The sequence below is a fragment of the Triticum aestivum genome, chromosome 5A, assembly GCF_018294505.1.
Source record: "Triticum aestivum cultivar Chinese Spring chromosome 5A, IWGSC CS RefSeq v2.1, whole genome shotgun sequence".
NCBI lineage: Eukaryota > Viridiplantae > Streptophyta > Magnoliopsida > Poales > Poaceae > Triticum > Triticum aestivum.
Window position 1 is genome coordinate 277,945,280 of NC_057806.1, and position 22,576 is coordinate 277,967,855.

Sequence of the window (22,576 nt, forward strand, 5' to 3'; positions counted from 1 at the left end):
AGGAGAAAGCTTAGGTGTGAACACACTACTTGTCCGACTGCAGGAAGCTCCACATAGTACAAGGCGGCGAGCCCCCGGGCCGACTGGTCGAACCCGGTGCCAGGCAGAATAATGAAATAACACGTTCATAGGCATAATACTTATCATATAGAAAAGAGGGTAGCCCCCGAGCTCTTCTCGGGGGACCCAAAGTCTTCGCACTTAATACAAAAGATAGTGTGGTACATACTGCATCAATTGTAAAATCTTCGAAGGAGGTTTGCATTCCACAGCCGCTCTGTCTCTTTGCCGGAGTCGTCTCTCTTGCGTGCTCTGGGCTTCTGAGCATCGATCAGGTAGTAGGAGTCGTTGCCCAAAACTTTGCTAATGATGAATGGGCCTTCCCAAGGTGCCGAGAGCTTGTGCTGGCCGGCTGTTCGCTGGATCAGCCAGAGCACAAGGTCTCCCTCCTGGAAAGATCTTGGCTTGACCTTCCGATTGTAGTAGCGGCGCAGACTCTGCTGGTAGATGGCGGACCGGATGAGTGCTAATAGCCGGCCCTCCTCCAGTAGATCGACACCGTCTTCTCGCGCTTGTTTTGCTTCTGCCTTAGTGTACATGGTGATGCGAGGTGAGTCGAACTCAATGTCAGTTGGGATGATGGCCTCGGCACCGTAGACGATGAAGAAAGGTGTGAAGCCGGTTGACTTGTTTGGAGTTGTGCACAGGCTCCAGAGGACGGCCGGCAGCTCATCAATCCAGCAGATGGCCGACCGCTCTAGAGGCTCGACCAGTCGGGGCTTGATGCCGGAAAGGATGAGGCTGTTTGCCCGCTAAACTTGGTCGTTTGACTGCGGATGGACAATAGACGCTAGGTCCAGTCGGATGCCCTGTGTCGCGCGGAAACGGGCCAAGGCTCCTTTGGCAAAATTTGTGCCATTATCCGTGATGATGTTGTGTGGTACTCTGTACCGAGTGGTGATATCTGCAATGAAATTCATGGCAGTCGGACCATTCAACTTCTTGATTGGCTTTGCTTCTATCCACTTGGTGAATTTGTCCACGGCGACAAGCAGATGGGTCATGTCATCGCGTGATGTCTTGAATGGTCCCACCATATCCAAGCCCCAGACGGCAAAAGGCCATGCTAAGGGAATGGTCTTGAGTGCAGAAGTCGGTAGATGTTGCTGCGAGCTGAACTTCTGACACCCCTTGCAATGCTTGACTAAATCCTTGGCATCCTCCAAGGCAGTTGTCCAGAAGAAACCGTGGCGGAAAGCTTTGGCCACGAGTGATCTGGAAGCTGCATGGTGGCCGCACTCGCCTTGGTGGATATCTTTGAGGATTGCTTGGCCTTTCTCCGGCTCCACGCAGCACTAGTACACACCAGTGACACTACGCCTCACAAGTTCTCTGTTGACAATGGTGTATGTTGCTGCCCGACGTTGCACTTGTCGGGCTGAGATCACATCAGTCGGCAACTCTTTGTTCACCAGAAAGTTGAGGATGGGTTGCGCCCATGAAGGTGCTGCTATTTCTTCAACTGCCAGAACTGCAACTTGCACGAGGGCAGTTGGGCTGGGAGGCGGCGGGTTGGAGTCGGCTGCTACTTGTTGTGTCGATGAAGTCCCCAGGCTGACTGCCGCAGCCTCTGGGCCAGGTTCTGAAGTCCCCGGGCCGGGTGCGACTGCTGCAGTCCCCGAGCCGCTTGGTGAAGTCCCTGGGCCGACTGTTGCAGTCCCCGGGCCGGGTGCTACTGTCACAGTACCCGTGCTGACCGCTGAGGTCCGTGAGCCAGCTGCCGCAGCCCTAGAGTCGGATCCGTCGGCCTCGGGAGGAGCTGGCACAAAGATGGACTCAGATTTCAGAGAGGGCTTGATCGTCGGTTTGAGGAGGGGCTGAAGGGAGACACTGGCTGGTATTGCTTGCCGGGTGGAGCCGATTCGTGCCAAGGCGTCTGCTTGCTCATTGTCGGCTCTTGGCACATGAAGGAACTCACGCACTCGAAGTATCCACTGAGTTGCTGGACGAAAAAATGGTAGCTTGCCATATTTGCATCCTTGGCATCCCAGTCACCAGAAGACTGCTGGACCACCAAGTTGGAGTCGCCGTAGCACAGGATCTGGCGGATGCCAATTTCTTTGGCCAACCGGAGGCCGTGTATTAATGCTTCATACTCGGCCACATTGTTGGAGGCGGCAAAGTGGATTTGCAATGTGTACTTGAGTTTGTCGCCCTTGGGAGAGGTGAGGACGACGCCGGCTCCCAAACCGGTGCGCATCTTTGAACCATCGAAATGCATCCGCCAATGGGTGGAGCCTGGCGCTGGCGGCAGGTACTGGGTCTCGGCCCAGTCGATGAGGAAGTCGGTCAGTGCTTGGAATTTGATGGCGGTGCGAGGCTGGTAGCAGATGGCGTAGGGGGCCAAATCTATGGCCCATTTGGCCACTCATCCCGAAGCATCTCAGCTTCCAATGATCTCGGCAAGGGGAGCAGTGCAGACAACAGTGATTGGGTGCTCTTGAAAGTATGGATTCAGCTTCTTGGCGGTGAAATGCACGCCGTAACACATCTTCTGATAGTGGGGGTAGTTCTGCTTGGAGGCGGACAACACTTCACTCAGGTAAGACACCAGCCTCTAGACTGGTAATGCCTTGTTGTCTTCCTTGCGCTCCACAACTATGACTGTGCTAACCACCCGGCTGGTGGCGGTGATGTAAAGGTACATGGGCTCTTTAGCAGTCGGAGCCACCAGGACAGGCGGCGTGGTCAACATCTTTTTCAGCTGGAGAAAAGCGTCATCCGCCTTGCCGTTCCACTCAAAGTGAGTGGTATTCTTCATGAGCTGGTATAGGGGAAGAGCCTTTTCGCCCAGCCGACTGATGAACCAGTTGATGGATGCCAAGCAGCCGATGAACTTCTGGACGTCTCGCAGTCAGGTGGGCTTCTCCATCCTCTCGATGACTTTGATCTTCACAGGGTTGCACTCAATGCCGCATTCTAAGACCAAGAAGCCAAGGAGCTGGCCGGCTGGTACTCCGAACATGCACTTTTCTAGGTTGAGCTTGATTTGAAATCGGCGTAGATTTTTAAAGGTTTCCTTGAGATCTTCGAGGAGTGTGTTGCGCTTCTCCATCTTCACCACGATATCGTCTACGTAGACGTGGGCATTTCTGCCGAGTTGTTTGAGGAGACACTTCTGCATGCAACGCTGAAACATGGCACCGGCATTTCTCAGGCCGAATGTCATGGTCAGGTAGCAAAGGCTCCAAATGGTGTGATGAAAGCGGTCTTCAGACGGTCTGCCGGGTTCAACTTGATCTGGTGATATCCTGAGTAGGAATCCAAAAAACTCAATAGCTCGCATCCGGCTGTGGAGTCTATCACTTGGTCTATCTGTGGTAGAGCAAACGGATCCTTTGGGCAGGCCTTGTTGAGGCTGGTGTAATCAATGCACATGCGCCACTTGTTATTCTTCTTCGGTACAAGGACTGGGTTGGCAAGCCATTCTGGGAAGAAAACTTCCATGATGAAGTCGGCTGCCAACAGACGGGCGATCTCTTATCCAACTATTCTTCTCTTCTCCTCCGACAGTTGGCCAGCTCAACCCGGTCAAGGAGCCGCTTCTCGGCAGCGATCACAAGGGACTCGACCAGCCGGCTGCTAGCGGCCGCACAGTCGGACGACTTCTGATAATCTCCGGAGATGGTAATGACTCCCCTGGCACTCGGCATCTTCATCTTGAGGTAGGCATAATGTGGCACCACCATGAACTTCGCTAAAGCAGGTCGGCCAAGCAGTGCATGGTACGGGCTTTCCAAATCGACTACCTCAAACCAGATGGGCTCTCGGCGGAAATGGACTTTGTCCCCAAAGAGGACATCTATCTGGATCTTGTCGATTGGTGAGTGAGAAAGGCCAGGAACTATGCCATGGAAGACAGTCCGACTGGGGAGGAGATGCTTGGGCTTGATTTTCAACTTCTCCATGGTATCATGGTATAGGATGTTGATGCTGCCGCCGCCATCTATCAGGATTCTGGAGAAACGAGCAGCTTGCCTCTCTGTGGAAAAGGTAGCCTCCAGCACCAAAGTGTAAGAGCCCGAAGAAGGCATTACTTCCGGGTGATCAGCCCGGCTCCAACTGATTGGCCTTTCTAACCAGTGCATGAACTCCGGGGCTTCAATGGCTACGACATTCACCTCACGAGACTGTCGGCGCCAGCTGCGCCTGTCATCGGCCACACTAGTGAAGACAACATATGCTCCATGTTCTTCGGGGAATTGATCTTGAACAACGTCGACTGCTGGGCGGGCCGCCGACTGCTGAAGAGGCGGAGGCGGCTGGCCAGCAGGCGGCGGTGGTTGCAGCCCTTTGCCCTTGGAGATTCATGCGAGCCAATGACATTTCCGGGTGGTGTGGTTGGATGGCTTTGCGCCGCTGTGGAATTTGCAGGGAGCATCAAGAGTCTTCTCATAGGAGAAGGCGGGCAACTAGTTGGGCTTGCCGCCCTTCGGGGCTTTTCGCTTGTTGTCGCTTTGCTGCTGGCGCCAACTGGTATCACCAGCCAGGGTCCGAGGAGCCTGAGGAGCCACCTTGCCCGATGCATCAACTTGAATTTCCGTCTTCATGGAGGAATCAGCCGTGGCGTATTTGTCTGCTATGATTAGCAGCTTGTCGAGGGTCGTCGGCTCGTCACAGAGGAGCCGGTGTTTGAGCAAAGTGCCTTCTCTGCACCCGGCCGTGAAGTACTCGATGGCATGCGCCTTGTGCACGCCCTCGCAAGAGTTGCGCAGTTCGGCCCAACGCGTGAGGTAGTCGCGAGTCGATTCGTTGGGGCCTTGGATGCACAAGGAGAGCTGACGAGGCTTGGGCGGCTGCTTGTACGTGCTGGTGAAGTTGCAAACGAAGGCCTCAGTGAAATCTACAGTTGTTGATGCTACGGGGCTTTAGGCTATTCAACCATGTCCGGGCGGTGCCCTGGAGCATGAATGGGACATACTTCATGGCAACACGCATGTTGCCGTTTGCAATGCTGACGGTTGTGGAGTAGTCGACCAGCCAGTCTTCCGGCTTCACGGAGCCAGTATACTTGGGCGCATCTCTTGGGAGCGTGAACCCTTTGGGGAAGGGCTAATCTCTGATGCAGGGGCCAAAGCAAGGCGGGCCCAATGCGTCTTCTTCTTCTAGCGCCAAGGATTGGTTGAGACGATCGATCCGGTGGCAGGCATCATTCTCTCCGATTCCTTCTCGGGGTCCAAGCTGGCCTCTCGGATGATCGACAGGCGGCGGATACACACGCCTTTCTCTGCGTTGGGGAGGCCGGTAGTCGCTTGGTCATTCCACCACACAAGGATGGTCGTCCTGGTCGCGCTCGATGGTGATGTGCGTCCGGCTGCGACTGGCAGCCGGCTCCTTGTCTCGTCATCCACGGTTGCCATCAGTCGGCGTCCGGGACGTCGCACCATACTCCTGGCGGGGAGGTGGGTCGTCGTTCCACCGGTTGAGGTCCCCGACGCGACAGCCGGCTTCTTGCTGCTCGGCAGCCGCATCGATGAGTTGCTGGACGCGCTTCATCATGTGGCGACGCTCGTCACCCTCAAGGTTGTCCAGCTCATCTGCTGCCGCTCGGGTAGCTCGTATGTTATCCATGGGCGTGGCGTAGATGGGGTGACCGGCCTCGAACATGCTGGTAATGGCCGCGCCGTGCTGTCGGACCATACCGATGCGGCTGGGTCCGCCAGGAGCTGGCGTGCCGCCAACAGCGCGGTCCATCTCACGCTGATAAGCCTCCAAAAGGCGTCTCACGCTGGCTAGCTTCTTGGCGCTCTCGACAAGCTGGACGCGGCGGGCTTCCAGTGTCTCGGCGTCGGCGTCTTCCGCGATGGGTGCTGACAAGTCTTGCAGCGCTGCTTGGAGCGGGTCTCGGGCACCATCACCGGAAACTCCATCGTGGTTGATGATTAGCACCTCCGTGACGGTGCTACCGCCACTGTCGGCGCGGGGGAGAGGATCATCAACGATCACCACGTTGGTAGGGAATGCGTCGAGCGACGCTGTGTCGGAGTCGAGGAGTATCGTGTCGATGGAGACAACCGACTCCAAGTCGATGGTCGGCTCGTTGGCGACATGGAGTTGGTCGAGGAAGCTGACAAGGCGGCTCTCGGGGCCATCGTTGCCTGTGTCAAATGCTCGTCGGAGAGGCAGATCTCACCAACAAGGTCAGCGAGGCAGCTTGCCGCGTAGGCGACCTCCGCACCAAGCAACACATTGGCGCAAACGCCATCCGGCGTGCCTGGATGGCTGCGCTCAGCAGGGAGGAAGAGGATTCCCGTCCAGAACAGATCTCCGGACGACGGTGCACCTAGCCCCACGGTGGGCGCCAAATGTCGAGTGTTTGGAGCGACATATGCCAAAGGATGGCTAATCATGATGGGGGCTAGTAGGACACCGCCGGTGCCAGGAAATGGGATGAGGCGAAGACATGCACGCCGGTGAATCTTACCCAGGTTCGGGGCTCTCCTAGGAGATAACACCCCTAGTCCTGCTCTGCGGGGTCTTTGCATGATTACTAAGGCACTAGTGAGTACAATGGTGCTCCTTGAGCTGTATGCTGGAGGTAGAAGAAAGCAGGTCTAGCTCTCTCCTCTCTCTATGTGTGTGTCTTGGTTTAACAGGTTGGGAACCCTTGCATGGGTGCCCTGGGGGTTTATATAGGCCTACCCCCATGTGTACAATGGTAATCTGGCTGGGTGTAGGGCCTGGCTGTCAGTGTCTCCTGTCGCCGGCTCCTCCGCCGGCCGCTGGGGCCCGCCGCCAGGTGGGCCCTCCCGGCTGGTCTGGTACGGAGCCGACAGGCCGCCTCCGACGCTTATGGGTCTGGCCGGCTGCTTGTTACTATAGCCGTAATGCTAATGACGCGTGCTTGGTCGGGGGGCGTGGCTACAGTCCCGCGTCTAGTGGGAGATCAATGTAGCCACACCATGTCTCATCTGGTTAATGGTGCATGGACTCCGAGGGAAGAGTGGGCCGCCTGCTAGAGGCCGGCCTCCCTCGGGTCCGACTGGTCAGGTGCCGCCGCCCTCTGGGTTCTCGCTGCCTGGTAGGGCCCGCCGCCTGCAGGCCGTACCGACAGGCCGTCGTGGGAACAAGGTTCCACCTAACAGGGGTGACGTCAAGGGCGGGATGGCAACAGTACTGCATCGTGCGGAGATCTCGGCCGGTACGGAGCACTGTGGCCGTGCCTCGCCCTGGATATGGGGGTGATGGGCTACATTGTAGCCACATCCTATCTTGTCTTCTTTATGGGGGCGCAGACTTTGAGGGCGCCGTGGGCCGCCTGCCAGGAGCCGGCCTCCCTTGGGGGCATGGGACTCGGCCCGTCTTGGGGGCGTCTTCTGGTGCTTGGTCGTCCTCTGGCAGCCGGTCGCTTGAGCCAGCCGGCCACCAGAAGGCGGCGCTTCGTCCTTGACGCTTGAGGGGAGCAGCCGACCCGATGTCTTGAAATGCTCAGGGACTCAGGTTAGGCTACCCATGGCCCATTACTCCGACACATGGCTATTTAACTATTTGACTACTCATGGATCTTCACTTATATCTTTCTGGAGTAGTTTTGTCATTTACTCTCGTGCTTCACTTATATCGTATGAGTAAATGGTTGAATGAATTGAATATCATAAATCTGAAATTATATATGTTTTATATGCTTATCCCATGGGGAGTAATGAATTCACATATAAGAAGTATATGTGGTAAAATTTATTGAAAGTTAGCAAACACAGCATTGGTTACTTGAACAATTCATGAAAGAATATTGAAAGAAGAGAGATTTCACATATAAATATACTATCTTGGACATCTTCTATGATTGTGAGCCCCATTAATTATTTTCAAACTTGAGGAAATTAGTTTAAGTTGGACAAGGAAGACAACATAATGAGTTATGTTTGTGTATATTTGTGTAGAAGTTATATTGTTATGGATCCTCCAACATGTGGTGCTTTCTTAGGATCTTTTGCTAGCCAAAAATTTGTACTAAGTAGAGATACTACTTGTGCATCCAAAAACCCTTAAACCCCGTTTATTGCCATGAGTGTCCACCATATCTACCTACGGATTGAATAAGATCCTTCAAGTAAGTTGTCATCGGTGCAAAAAGCAATAAAAATTGCTCCTAAATATGTATGGTCTTTTATAGTAAGGGAAAATAAGCATTGTATGAACTTGTGATGGTAATTAAAGAAATAAAAGTGACAGACTGCATAATAAAGGTTGATATCACAAAGGGCAATACAACGTGACGTTCCTTTGCATTAAGGGTTTGCACATCCAAAAATAAAAAGCACATGACAACCTCTTCTTCCCTCTGTGAAGGGCCTATCTTTTACTTTCATGTATTTACCTTTATGCAAGAGTGAATAGTATTCCTTCTTAGTTCAACCTCAATTATTCCTTAGTTGGCAAGCATCATGTGGTGGAGAAAGATCCAGGCATATATGGCAATTCAAATATATTTGATCATGAATTATTATTGTTGACAATTATCTATATGATAAATAAGTTGGGAGGCGAAACATTAAGCCCCTATCTTTCTCTATGTTCGACGGATGCTATTTGTTCTAAAAATATGCTTTAAGTGTTAGCAATCATGGAAGACTATATGATAACTGAGTATGTAGAATTTGCTAAATCAAAGCTCTTACATAGAGCCTTCCTGAAAACAAGATGAATTACAATTGTTTGGTGACTGAAAGCATAGTTTGTTAGTTCTCGAGGAACTTTATGGCTATACTTTAACATGTGAATAGCTTGTTACTTGCTCATGAGAAGTTTTATGAGATGAGCTGCTGTTTATGATATATAATGACATTGGAAAAAGTGTATGGAACTATCATTGATCAAATTAATGCACTATGCTAGCATTCACACTTCATAAATTATTTCTTCTATTATTTACCATTCGAGGACGAGCAGGAATTAAGCTTGGGGATGATGATACGTCTCCAACGCATCTATAATTTATGAAGTATTCATGCCATGTTTACAACAATTTTATATGGTTTTGGTATGATTTGATTAGAACTAACCCGGACTGACGTTGTTTTTAGCAGAACTACCGTGGTGTCATTTTTTGTGCAGAAATAAAAGTTCTCGGAATGAGCTGAAAATTTACGGTGATTTTTTATGGACCAAAAGAGACCCCCGAAGCACAAGAGCTGGACCAGAAGCTTCACAAGGAAGCCACAAGCCTCCTAGGCGCGCCACAGGGGAGGCGCGCCCTGAGGGCTTGTGGGCCCCTCGGGCACCTCCTTGACGTGAGACCGACGCCAAAAATTCTAATAAATGCCAAAAACCCCAAAAAGAAACCTAGTTCTGAAGTTCCTCCACCGCAAGCCTTTGTAGCCATGAAAAATCAATCTAGGCCATCTCCAGCACCCTGTCGAAGGGGGACATCATCACCGGAGGCCATGGAGGAGTAATCCGAAGGGGGCCATCATCGCCATGGAGGCCAAGGACTAGAGGGAGAACCTCTCCCCATCTAGGGGGAGACCATGGAGGATGAATGAGGGAGTCCTGGATTAAGGGGTCCTCGGGCGTCCGGCCTGTGTGTCCTGGATTAAGGGATGTATTATTTCCTTTCTCTGTAACCGACTCTATACAACCCTAGGCCCCTCCGGTGTCTATATAAACCAGAGGGTTTAGTCCGTAGAGAACAATCACAATCAGACAGGCTAGGCCTCTAGGGTTTAGCCGCAACGATCTCGTGGTAGACCAACTCTTGTAATCCTTATACTCATCAATATCAATCAAGCAGGACGTAGGGTATTACCTCCATCAAGAGGGCCCGAACCTAGGTAAAACATCGTGTCCCCCGCCTCCTGTAACCATCTACCTTAGACGCACAGTTCGGGACCCCCTACCCGAGATCTGTCGGTTTTGACACCAACATTGGTGCTTTCATTGAGAGTTCCACTGTGACATCGAAGTTAGGGTTGATGGCTCGCCTTGTTATCAAAGACAGTATCACCTCCGGAGGAGCTCTGGCCTCAGGCCAAACCCTCCGGCTGGGCGGCTTTACCATGACCGCCCGTTCGGTTGTTAAACCGACGTTGACTTCTCGGGTCAACGAAAATCGCCTCCGTGTTGACTCCGAATACTCCAAACGGATGGATCCAACGGAGTGGTCGTCTTTAAACAAACTCCTGGATCGCATCGCCACCATGGGGGTTGCTACTGACTATGATCAGCTTGGGCTTAAAACCGATCAGAGAGAAATCAAATCTCTGTCGATCACCCATCAGATAGCGGTCGTAGAAGAGCAAAACAATAATTATTCCCCTATCCTGAAGACGAACTATGTTTAGATTTCTGAGCTCAAAGAGCCGGATACCTATCTGCGGAACAACACTCCAAGCCCTCCGAATCCGGAATCGGGCGTGGGGCCCGGAAAATCATTGGACATCCCGGAACCCGAACTAACAAGCTCGGAAGCTTCTCAAGCTCCGGACTCCAAATTGGGCCAGGGTTCGGATTTAAAGCCACCCACCCACCACATGCAATATTCAACAAGAAATTCCGGTCATCCAGATATATGCGACCTCACGTGCATACGACGGCAGTCTCAGGAAATAGTCCATCACTTTTGGGCCAGGTTCCTACTTGTCAAAGACAAGATTAAAGATTGTCGCGATGAGGACGCGATTTCAGTATTCTGCAATAATTGCACGGACGAAGGAATCCTCAATGCCATCAACCACCGTTGCGTATTACACTTCGCAGACTTGGCAACTATAGTACAGAAGTACTGTGCAATGCTAAGCGGCTGGAAAATTCAGATAGCTTGCTGGGAGCCACCGGTCTCCACCCAACCCCTCGGGCGAGCAAAACGGATGCACCCTCACGGGGCACCCGAACCCATAGTAAAGAAAATTAAACCCATTACAGGACATGGAACCATTATGGAGGGATGGCTCGATAGGCCATGCAAAATACACACGACACCGGATACCGTACCAACCCACAGCCTTAGAGCATGTTGGATACTCCGACAAGTGACCAAGAGTGGCGAGGATATCCTCACCAAAAACACCGCGGAGCAACTCCCCCCAGAATACGACGACCATAGAGTATTGACAGTCTTCGAGACTTTCGCCTCAAACAGTTGGAGCAAGAGGACACTCCGCGACCTCGCCGAAGTCTGCCAAGTCACAACAATAAATCCCTGGAACGACACGGCCATAACTTTCAACGCGAGTGACGAACCAAAAATCCGGTCAGTCCGAGCACCAGCCGCCTTGGTCCTCAACCCAATTGTGGATGGCTTTTGGCTCACTAAAGTGCTCATGGACGGCGGCAGCGGACTAAACCTCATCTACGAGGACACACTGAAGAAAATGGAAATAGACAAGAGCCGCATCGAGCATAGTAATACGACATTCCGAGGGATCATTCCTAGCCGGGAGGCACGATGCGTGGGGGAAATTACACTCAATATGGTATTCGGCATGCCGGAGAACTATCGGTCCGAAGAGATAACCTTCCAAGTGGCCCCTTCCAATAGTGGATATCATGCCCTGTTGGGGCGAGATGCATTCACACGCTTTCAAGCTATACCTCATTACGGGTATATGAAGCTCAAGATGCCCAGGCCCAATGGTATTATCACTCTTGCGAGTGATCCGGACATATCCCTCCGTGCCGAAAACAAAACAGCATCCCTAGCCCTCGAGGCACTATCTGAGGCCCTCGCGGCCGAAGAGTTAACCGCACTACGCTCTACGGTGGATAGGGACGACATAATCCTTGATAAACGTCTCAAATCCACCTCCTTCAACCTAGAAGACAAAATAATCAAATTTCAGGTCCACCCGAGGGACCCCAAGAAGACAGCTTCTATCGGGGCACGGCTGGACCCAAGGGTTGACGTCGCACTACGAACGTGCGAGAACTGGGACATATTCGCCTGGCACCCTTTTGGTATGCCAGGAATCCCAGGCAGGCTGGCCGAATAAAGCCTCAATATATTGAAGGGATATAAGCCGGTCAAGCAAACAATGATGCACTTTTCCGAACCAAAACGACAAGCTATGGGGGAGGAGCTAGCCAAGTTAATCAAGGCCGGATACATCCGAGAAATAAAACACCCGGACTATTTCCACCATTCCGTTTATTATGACACGCTTCATCATTGTCATATTGCTTTGCATGATCATGTACTTGACATCGTATTTGTGGCAGAGCCACCGTTCATAATTCTTTCATACATGTCACTCTTGATTCATCGCATATCCCGGTACACCGCCGAAGGCATTCACATAGAGCCATATTTTCGTTCTAGTATCGAGTTGTAATTCTTGAGTTGTAAGTAAATAAAAGTGTGATGATCACCAATATTAGATCATTGTCCCATATGAGGAAAGGATGATGGAGACTATGATTCCCCCACAAGTCGGGATGAGACTCCAGACGAAAAATAAAAAAAGAGGCCATAAAAAAGGCCCAAATAAAAAAAAGAGAAAAAGAGAGAAGGGTCAATGCTACTGTCCTTTTACCACACTTGTGCTTCAAAGTAGCACCATGATCTTCATGATAGAGAGTCTCCTATGTTGTCACTTTCATATACTAGTGGGAATTTTTCATTATAGAACTTGGCTTGTATATTCCAATGATGGGCTTCCTCAAAATGCCCTAGGTCATCATGAGCAATCAAGTTGGATGCACACCCACTTAGTTTCTTTTTGAGCTTTCATAAACTTATTGCTCTAGTGCATCCATTGCATGGCAATCCCTACTCACTCACATTGATATCTATTGATGGGCATCTCCATAGCCCTTTGATACATCTAGTTAATGTGAGACTATCTTCTCCTTTTTGTATTCTCCACATCCACCATTGTATTCCACCTATAGTACTATATCCATGGCTCATGCTCATGTATTGCGTGAAGATTGAAAAAGTTTGAGAATGTCAAAAGTATCAAACAATTGCTTGGCTTGTCATCGGGGTTGTGCATCATTTAAATATTTTGTGCGTTGAAGATAGAGCATAGCCAGACTATATGATTTTGTGGGGATAACTTTCTTTGGCCATGTTATTTTGAGAAGACATAATTGCTTAGTTAGTATGCTTGAAGTATTATTATTTTTATGTTAATATTAAACTTTTGTCTTGAATCTTTCGTATCTGAACATTCATGCCACAATAAAGAGAATTACTTTGAAAATTATGTTAGGAAGCATTCCACATCAAAAAATTTGTTTTTATCATTTACCTACTCGAGGACGAGCAGGAATTAAGCTTGGGGATGCTTGATATGTCTCCAACATATCTATAATTTTTGATAGTTACATGCTATTATATTATCTCTTTTGGATGTTTAATGGGATTTATTATGCACTTCTATATTATTTTTGGGACTAACCTATTAACCAAAGGCCGAGTGCAAATTGCTGTTTTTTTTGCCTATTTCAGTGTTTCGCAGAAAAGGAATATCAAACGGAATCCAAATAGAATGAAACCTTCACGGGGATCGTTTTTGGAACAAATGCAATCCAGGAGTCTTGGAGTGGACATCAAGGAAGCAGCGAGGAAGCCACAAGGCAGGAGGGCGTGCCCCAGGGGGGTGGGCGCGCCCCCCACCCTCATGGGCCCCTCGCAGCTCCACCGACCTACTTCTCTCGCCTATATATACTCATATACCCTGAAAACATCCAGGAGCACCACAAAACCCTATTTCCACCGCCGCAACCTTGTGTACCCGTGAGATCCCATCTCGGGGCCTTCTTCGGCGCTCCGCCGGAGGGGCAATCGATCACGGAGGGCTTCAACATCAACACCATAGCCTCTTCGATGATGTGTGAGTAGTTTACCACAGACCTTCGGGTCCATAGTTATTAGCTAGATGGCTTCTTCTCTCTCTTTGGATCTCAATACAAAGTTCTCCTCGATTCTCTTGGAGATCTATTCGATGTAATTCTTTTTGTGGTGTGTTTGACGAGATCCCGTGAATTGTGGGTTTATGATCAAGATTATCTATGAACAATATTTGATTCTTCTCTGGATTATTTTGTGCATGATTTAAATATCTTTGCAAGTCTCTTCGAATTATCAGTTTGGTTTGGTCTACTAGATTGATCTTTCTTGCAATGGGGGAAGTGCTTAGCTTTGGGTTCAATCTTGTGGTGTCCTTTCCCAATGACAGCAGGGGCAGCAAGGCATGTATTGTATTGTTGTCATCGAGGATAAAAAGATGGGGTTTATATCATATTGCTTGAGTTTATCCCTCTACATCATGTCATCTTGCCTAATGCGTTACTCTATTCTTATGAACTTAATACTCTAGATGCATGCTAGATAGCGGTCGATGTGTGGAGTAATAGTAGTAGATGCAGAATCGTTTCGGTCTACTTGTCAGGGACGTGATGCCTATATACATGATCATGACTAGATATTCTCATAACTATTCGCTTTTCTATCAATTGCTCGACGGTAATTTGTTCACCCACCGTAGATTATGCTATCTTGAGAGAAGCTACTAGTGAAACCTATGGCCCCGGGGTCTATTCTCCATTATATTATTTTCCTGTCAACTAGCTATTTCTATCGTTGTTTATTTTGCAATCTTTACTTTTCAATCTATACAACAAAAATACCAAAAATATTTATCTTATTATCTTTATCAGATCTCACTTTTTCAAGTGGCCGTGAAGGGACTGACAACCCCTTTATCGGGTTGGTTTCAAGGTTCTTGATTGTTTGTGCAGGTACGAGGGACTTGTGTGAAGTCTCCTACTAGATTGATACCTTGGTTCTCAAAAAATGAGGGAAATACTTATGCTACTTTGCTGCATCACCTTGTCCTCTTCAAGGGAAAACCAACGCATGCTCAAGAGGTAGCAAGAAGGATTTCTGGCGCCGTTGCTGGGGAGATCTACGCACAAGTCAAGACATACCAAGTACCCATCACAAACTCTTATCCCTCGCATTACATTATTTGCCATTTGCCTCTTGTTTTCCTCTCCCCCACTTCACCCTTGTCGCTTTATCCTCCTCTTCTCCATTCGCCCTTTTTCCGTTCGTCTCTTTTTGTTTACCTTTTGTGTGCTCGTTCTTTGTGCGAATTGCTGCCATTATGTGTGAAACTAGGGAGGTTATCATTGATAAGGATAGTGGTAATGACATGGAAAACTTTGATGCTTTTGTTGATCCTCATGAAGATCCTACTATTTTACACGCTAAAAATTTTCGGATTGGTAGTGGTAATATCATTGGAAAAGGAGTTATTCAAGATTTCTTTACGTGTGCCGGTGCTTTGCCCACTATGGGAGGGTCAATTATTCATAGAACTAGTAGTCTTGCAGATGTTATATCTTTGCTCATAGTTGAACTTGAAAGACAATTTATGCATATTCATCCTTCCATACAAAGGATTTTCTTAGAATTTTCCAATATTGAGCATTCTTCTGTCAAACGCGCAGCTACTATCTTTTTGGCACATGAGTTCAGATTTATTATGAAAGAAGCCAAGGAAATTTTTGCGCACTATAGGGTGGATGTCGGCCGTCCACCCATAGAGGCTATCCTTTTTAATCAGGAAGATATAGTGTGTTTACAATCTTTAGATCATGTTAATTATAATGAAGACCTTAGAAAGAAGGTTCCTACCGATGTTCTGGTCAATAGAATTTCTGAGCTTAATGATAATTTTGCTATTCAGAACAACGGGCTAGGCTTTTCTCTTGAACAAAACTCATGAGTTTTTGCCAAAAGAAGTCTTATAATGATGAATTAGTTGTGCAATATAAGGGGCCAAAGGATGAACCCATACCTCTCGAGCTTGATCTTGGGGACTTTTGTCCCATTAAATTTAGCCCTTTTGATTACTTTTGCTTGCCTCAAAGAAAACTTTCTGCCGAATGTAGGGAATACGAGATGAGTTTTCGCGATTTGCCTTACTATTATTATGATAATACCTAGATCTATTCTTGCTTTCATGCCTAGCTAGGGGCATTAAATGATAGCACTTGTTGGGAGGCAACCCAATTTTATTTTTGTTTATTGTTTTTTGTTCCTGTTTAGTAATAAATAAATCATCTATCCTCTGTTATGATTGTGTTTTTTATGTTTTAATTAGTGTTTGTGCCAAGTAAAGCCTTTAGGATCTTCTTGGATGATTGTTGTTTGATCTTGCTGAAAAAAAAACAGAAAGTATGCGCTCACGAGAATAATTTTAATTTTTAACCACAGAGTGATAAAATAATTATTCCAATTGAAGTAGATCAATATACAAATTATTTAGGTCTTCCTAATTTGGTATAATTTTTGGAGTTACATAAGTATTCGAAACCTACAGATTACTACAGATTGTTCTGTTTTTGACATATTCTGTTTTTCGTGTGTTGTTTGCTTATTTTGATGAATCTATGGCTAGTATCGGGGGGTATGAACCGTAGAGAAGTTGGAATACATTAGGTTTAACACCAATATAAATAAAGAATGGGTTCATTACAGTACCTTGAAGTGGTGGTTTGTTTTTTTATACTAACGGAGCTCATGAGATGTTCTATTGAGTTTTGTGTTGTGAAGTTTTCAAGTTTTGGGTAAAGATTTGATGGATTTTGGAATAAGGAGTGGCAAGAGCCTAAGATTGGGGATGCCCATGGCACCCCAAGGTAAAATTCAAGGACAACCAAAAGCCTAAGCTTGGGGATGCCCGGGAAGGCATCCCCTCTTTCGTCTTCGTCCATCGGTAACTTTACTTGAGGCTATATTTTTAGTCACCACATGATATGTGTTTTGCTTGGAGCGTCTTGTATGATTTGAGTCTTTGATTTTTAGTTTAGCACAATCATCCTTGCTGAACACACCTTTTGGAGAGACACGCATGAATCAGAATTTATTGGAATACTCTATGTGCTTCACTTATATCTTTTGAGCTAGATAATTTTGCTCTAGTGCTTCACTTATATCTTTTTAAGAGCACGGTGGTGGTTTTATTTTATAGAAATTATTGATCTCTAATGCTTCACTTATATTATTTTCAGAGTCTTTTAGAACAGCATGGTAATTTGCTTTGGCTATAAAATTAGTCCTAATACGATAGGCATCCAAGATGGGTATAATAAAAACTTTCATAAAAAGTGCATCGAATACTATGAGAAGTTTGATTCTTTATGATTGTTTTGAGATATGAAGATGGTAATATTAGAGTCATGCTAGTTGAGTAGTTGTGAATTTGAGAGATACTTGTGTTAAAGTTTGTGATTCCCGTAGCATGCACGTATGGTGAACCGTTATGTGATGAAGTCGGAGCATGATTTATTTATTGATTGTCTTCCTTATGAGTGGCGGTCGGGAACGAGCGATGGTATTTTCCTACCAATCTATCCCCCTAGGAGCATGCGTGTAGTACTTTGTTTCGATAACTAATAGATTTTTGCAATAAGTATGTGAGTTCTTTATGACTAATGTTGAGTCCATGGATTATACGCACTCTCACCCTTCCACCATTGCTAGCCTCTCTAGTACCGTGAAACTTTCGCCGGTACCATAAGCCCACGTTACATCTTCCTCAAAACAGCCACCATACCTACCTATTATGGCATTTCCATAGACATTCCGAGATATATTCCCGTACAACTTTTCACCGTTCCGTTTATTATGACACGCTTCATCATTTTCATATTGCTTTGCATGATCATGTAGTTGAAATCCTATTTGTGGCAAAGCCACGGTTCATAATTCTTTCATACATGTCACTCTTGATTCATCGCATATCCCGGTACACCGTCGGAGGCATTCACATACAGTCATATTTTTGTTCTAGTATTGAGTTGTAATTCTTGAGTTGTAAGTAAATAAAAGTGTGATGATCATCATTATTAGAGCATTGTCCCATGTGAGGAAAGGATGATGGAGACTATGATTCCCCCACAAGTCGGGATGAGACTCCGGACAAAAAAAGGCCATAAAAAAGGCCCAAATAAAAAAAGAGAGAGAAAAAGAGAGAAGGGGCAATGCTACTATCCTTTTACCACACTTGTGCTTCAAAGTAGCACCATGATCTTCATGATAGAGAGTCTCCTATGTTGTCACTTTCATATACTAGTGGGAATTTTTCATTATAGAACTTGGCAATGATGGGCTTCCTCAAAATGCTCTAGGTCTTCGTGAGCAAGCAAGTTGGATGCACACCCACTTAGTTTCTTTTTGAACTTTCATACACTTATAGATCTAGTGCATCTGTTGCATGGCAATCCCTACTCGCTCACATTGATATCTATTGATGGGCATCTCCATAGCCCGTTGATACGTCTAGTTGATGTGAGACTATCTTCTCCTTTTTGTCTTCTCCACAACCACCATTCTATTCCACCTATAGTGCTATATCCATGGCTCACGCTCATGTATTTCGTGAAGATTGAAAAATTTGAGAACGTCAAAAGTATCAAACAATTGCTTGGCTTGTCATCGGGGTTGTGCATGATTTAAATATTTTGTGTGGTGAAGATAGAGCATAGCCAGACTATATGATTTTGTAGGGATAACTTTCTTTGGCCATGTTATTTTGAGAAGACATAATTGCTTAGTTAGTATGCTTGAAGTATTATTATTTTTATGTCAATATTAAACTTTTATCTTGAATCTTTCGTATCTGAACATTCATGCCACAATAAAGAGAATTACTTTGAAAATTATGTTAGGAAGCATTCCACATCAAAAATTCTATTTTTATCATTTACCTACTCGAGGATGAGCATGAATTGAGCTTGGGGATGCTTGATACGTCTCCAACATATCTATAATTTTTTATTGTTCCATGCTATTATATTATCTATTTTGGATGTTTAATGGGATTTATTATGCACTTTTATATTATTTTTTGGACTAACCTATTAACCGAAGGCCTAGTGCAAATTGCTGTCTTTTTCCTATTTCAGTGTTTCACAGAAAAGGAATATTAAACGGAATCCAAACGTGATGAAACATTCGCGAGGATCATTTTTGGAACAAACGCAATCCAGGAGACTTGGAGTGGACATCAAGGAAGCAGCGAGGAAGCCACAAGGCAGGAGGGTGCGCCCCCCACCCTCGTGGGCCCCTTGCAGCTCCACCGACCTACTTCTTTCGCCTATCTATACTCATATACCCTGAAAACATCCATGAGCACCACGAAACCCTATTTCCACCGCCGTAACCTTGTGTGCCCGTGAGATCCCATCTAGGGGCCTTTTTCGGTGCTCCGCCGGAGGGGGAATCAATCACGGAGGGCTTCTACATCAACACCATAGCCTCTCCGATGATGTGTGAGTTGTTTACCATAGACCTTCGGGTCCATAGTTATTAGCTAGATGGCTTCTTCTCTCTCTTTGGATCTCAATACAAAGTTCTACCTCGATTCTCTTGGAGATCTATTCGATGTAATTCTTTTTGCGGTGTGTTTGTCGAGATCCGGTGAATTGTGTGTTTATGATAAAGATTATCTATGAACAATATTTGATTCTTCTCTGAATTCTTTTATGCGTTATTTAAATATCTTTGCAAGTCTCTTCGAATTATCAGTTTGGTTTGGCCTACTAGATTGATCTTTCTTGCAATGGGAGAAGCTCTTAGCTTTGGGTTCAATCTTGCGGTGTCCTTTCCCAGTGACAGCAGGGGCAGCAAGGCACGTATTGTATTGTTGCTATCGAGGATAAAAATATGGTGTTTATATCATATTGCTTGAGTTTATCCCTCTACATCATGTCATCTTGCCTAATGTGTTACTTTGTTCTTATGAACTTAATACTCTAGATGCATGCTGGATAGCGGTCGATGTGTGGAGTAATAGTAGTAGATGCAGAATCGTTTTGGTCTAGTTGTCACGGACATGATGCCTATATACATGATCATGCCTAGATATTCTCATAACCATTCGCTTTTCTATCAATTGCTCGATGGTTATTTGTTCACACACTGTAGATTATGCTATCTTGAGAGAAGCCACTAGTGAAACCTATGGCCCCCGGGTCTATTCTCCATTATATAATTTTCCCGTCAACTAGCTATTTCTGTCACTATTCATTTTGCAATCTTTACTTTTCAATCTATACAACAAAAAATACCAAAAATATTTATCTTATTATCTTTATCAGATCTCACTTTTGCAAGTGGCCGTGAAGGGCTGACAACCCCTTTATCGCGTTGGTTGCAAGGTTCTTGATTGTTTGTGCAGGTACGAGGGACTTGCGTGTAGTCTCCTATTAGATTGATACCTTGGTTCTCAAAAACCGAGGGAAATACTTACGCTACTTTGCTGCATCACCCTTTCCTCTTCAAGGGAAAACCAACGCATGCTCAAGAGGTAGCACCACCATCCTCACACCGTGCAAATCCCGGTACCCTCATTACCAAAAGATAGCGTACGCGGTCTTAATGGCATCTCGGAAGGTACGATACTACTTCCAAGAGTGTTCGATCATGGTGGCTTCAGAAGTACCGCTCAATGATATAATAAATAACCGCGACGCTACGGGTCGGATTGCCAAGTGGGCTATTGAGCTCCTACCATTCGGCATAACATACAAACCACACCGAGCCATTAAATCCCAAGTATTGGCCGACTTCGTCGCCGAATGGACAGAGGCCGAACTCCCTAAAGAGTATGGTACATATTCCAACTGGATCATGCACTTCGATGGCTCTAAAATGCTGGCCAGTTTAGGAGCAGGCATTGTTTTAACGTCCCCCACTGGAGACACAGTCCAGTATGCACTTCAAATATTATACACAGACTCCAACAGTCCAGCTGAATACGAGGCCTTGTTGCACGGTCTTCGGATGGCTACCTCCATGGGCATACAACGCCTGGACGTGCGCGGGAATTCAAATCTCGCAATATCCCAAATAAATGGAGACTCCGACGCCAAGGATCCAAAGATGGAGGCCTATCGCAACGCGTACTCAAAATATCAGCTCGGTTCGAGGGACTCGAGTTTCATCATGTGTCTCGAGAAAGCAATCAAGCGGCGGATGTCCTTGCTCACATGGGCACCAAGCGTGATCCCGTCCCGCCTAACATCTTTTTGGAAAGGCTCTTCAAGCCATCCGTGGTGTGGTAGGATGAGAGCGGCAACACTAGTCCGGATCCGATTATATCCCCATATTACGAACACAATACCGATATCATCGGGGGCTCAGCCACTGAAATAACACCATCGGCCCATCTAATAATGGCAGTAATTGCCCCATGGACCGAACCCTTCTTGGCCTACCTTAATAGGTGAGAGCTCCTGGAGGACCAGAATGAGGCTCGCTGCATTGTTCGGCGCTCGAAAGCCTACAAGGTCCATAATGAAGAGCTCTACAAGAAAGGTGCTACCAGAGTCCTTCAAAGATGTATCTCTAAAGAAGAGGGACGACAACTCCTGGTTGAAATCCATGCTGGTCTCAGCGGTCACCACACCGCGGCTCGGGCCATTGTAAGTAAGGCCTTCCGTACAGGTTTCTTTTGGCCGACGGCCCGAGCAGATGCACAGGACCTGGTCCAACGTTGTGTCGGATGCCAGCTCTTTTCCAATCAAAGCCATATGCCGCCTACTTCTTTACAAACAATCCCCATTAGTTGGCCTTTTGCGGTCTGGTGGCTTGATATGGTAGGACCCCTTAAAGGAGGAAGCCATAAGAAAAAATATCTGCTAGTCATGGTAGATAAATTCACCAAATGGATAGAGGCCAAACCAGTGAAAACGGCCGAAGCTGGACCGGTGATAGACTTTATATCCGGTGTCGTGCACTGTTATGGTGTCCTAAACAGCATCATCACCGGTAACGGCTCCAATTTCATAGCCGATGAAGTGAAATCCTGGTGTGCTAAATTGGGCATTAAGCTCGATTGTGCCTCGGTCTATCATCCACAAACAAACGGTCAAGTCGAACGAGCTAATGGTCTTATCATGAGCGGCATTAAGCCTAGACTAGTGCGGTCATTGAAAGAATCAGACAAGCACTGGGTTGAGGAGCTCGACTCCGTACTCCGGGGGCTGCGGACCACGCCGAGTCGCACTACCGCATACACGCCATTCTTCATGGTGTACGGTGCAGAGGCCATTTTGCCCTGCGACATCATTCATGACTCACCTCGACTGCATATGTATGAAGAGAGAGAAGCCGAGTTGGATCGGCAGGACAGTCTAGATGCCTTGGAGGAGGAGCGTGACATTGCAAAAGCATGTTCTGCATTCTATCAACAATAGGCTCGCAGATATCAAAGCAGAGAGGTGCGGGCCAAGACTTATAATGTTGGTGAACTCGTTCTATGCTTGCCAGAAAAGAAAAAGGACAAACTCAAGCCCAAGTGGGAGGGTCCCTTCATCATAGATGAGGTTCTCACTGGAGGAGCGTACCGCTTGCGTGATGCATCTGACAATCGCCTAGAGCCGAACCCGTGGAATTCCGCAAGACTCCGAAGATTCTATGCCTAGAGCCATACTCTTTGTTCGTCTTCTTCTCCCTTTGTTTTCATTTTTTACCCTCTTTAATTTTTCTCTAGCTCTTTAGCTCTTGTGAGGCCAAACCGCACACATATGATGTGCACATCCTTAAATGTATACACTCATA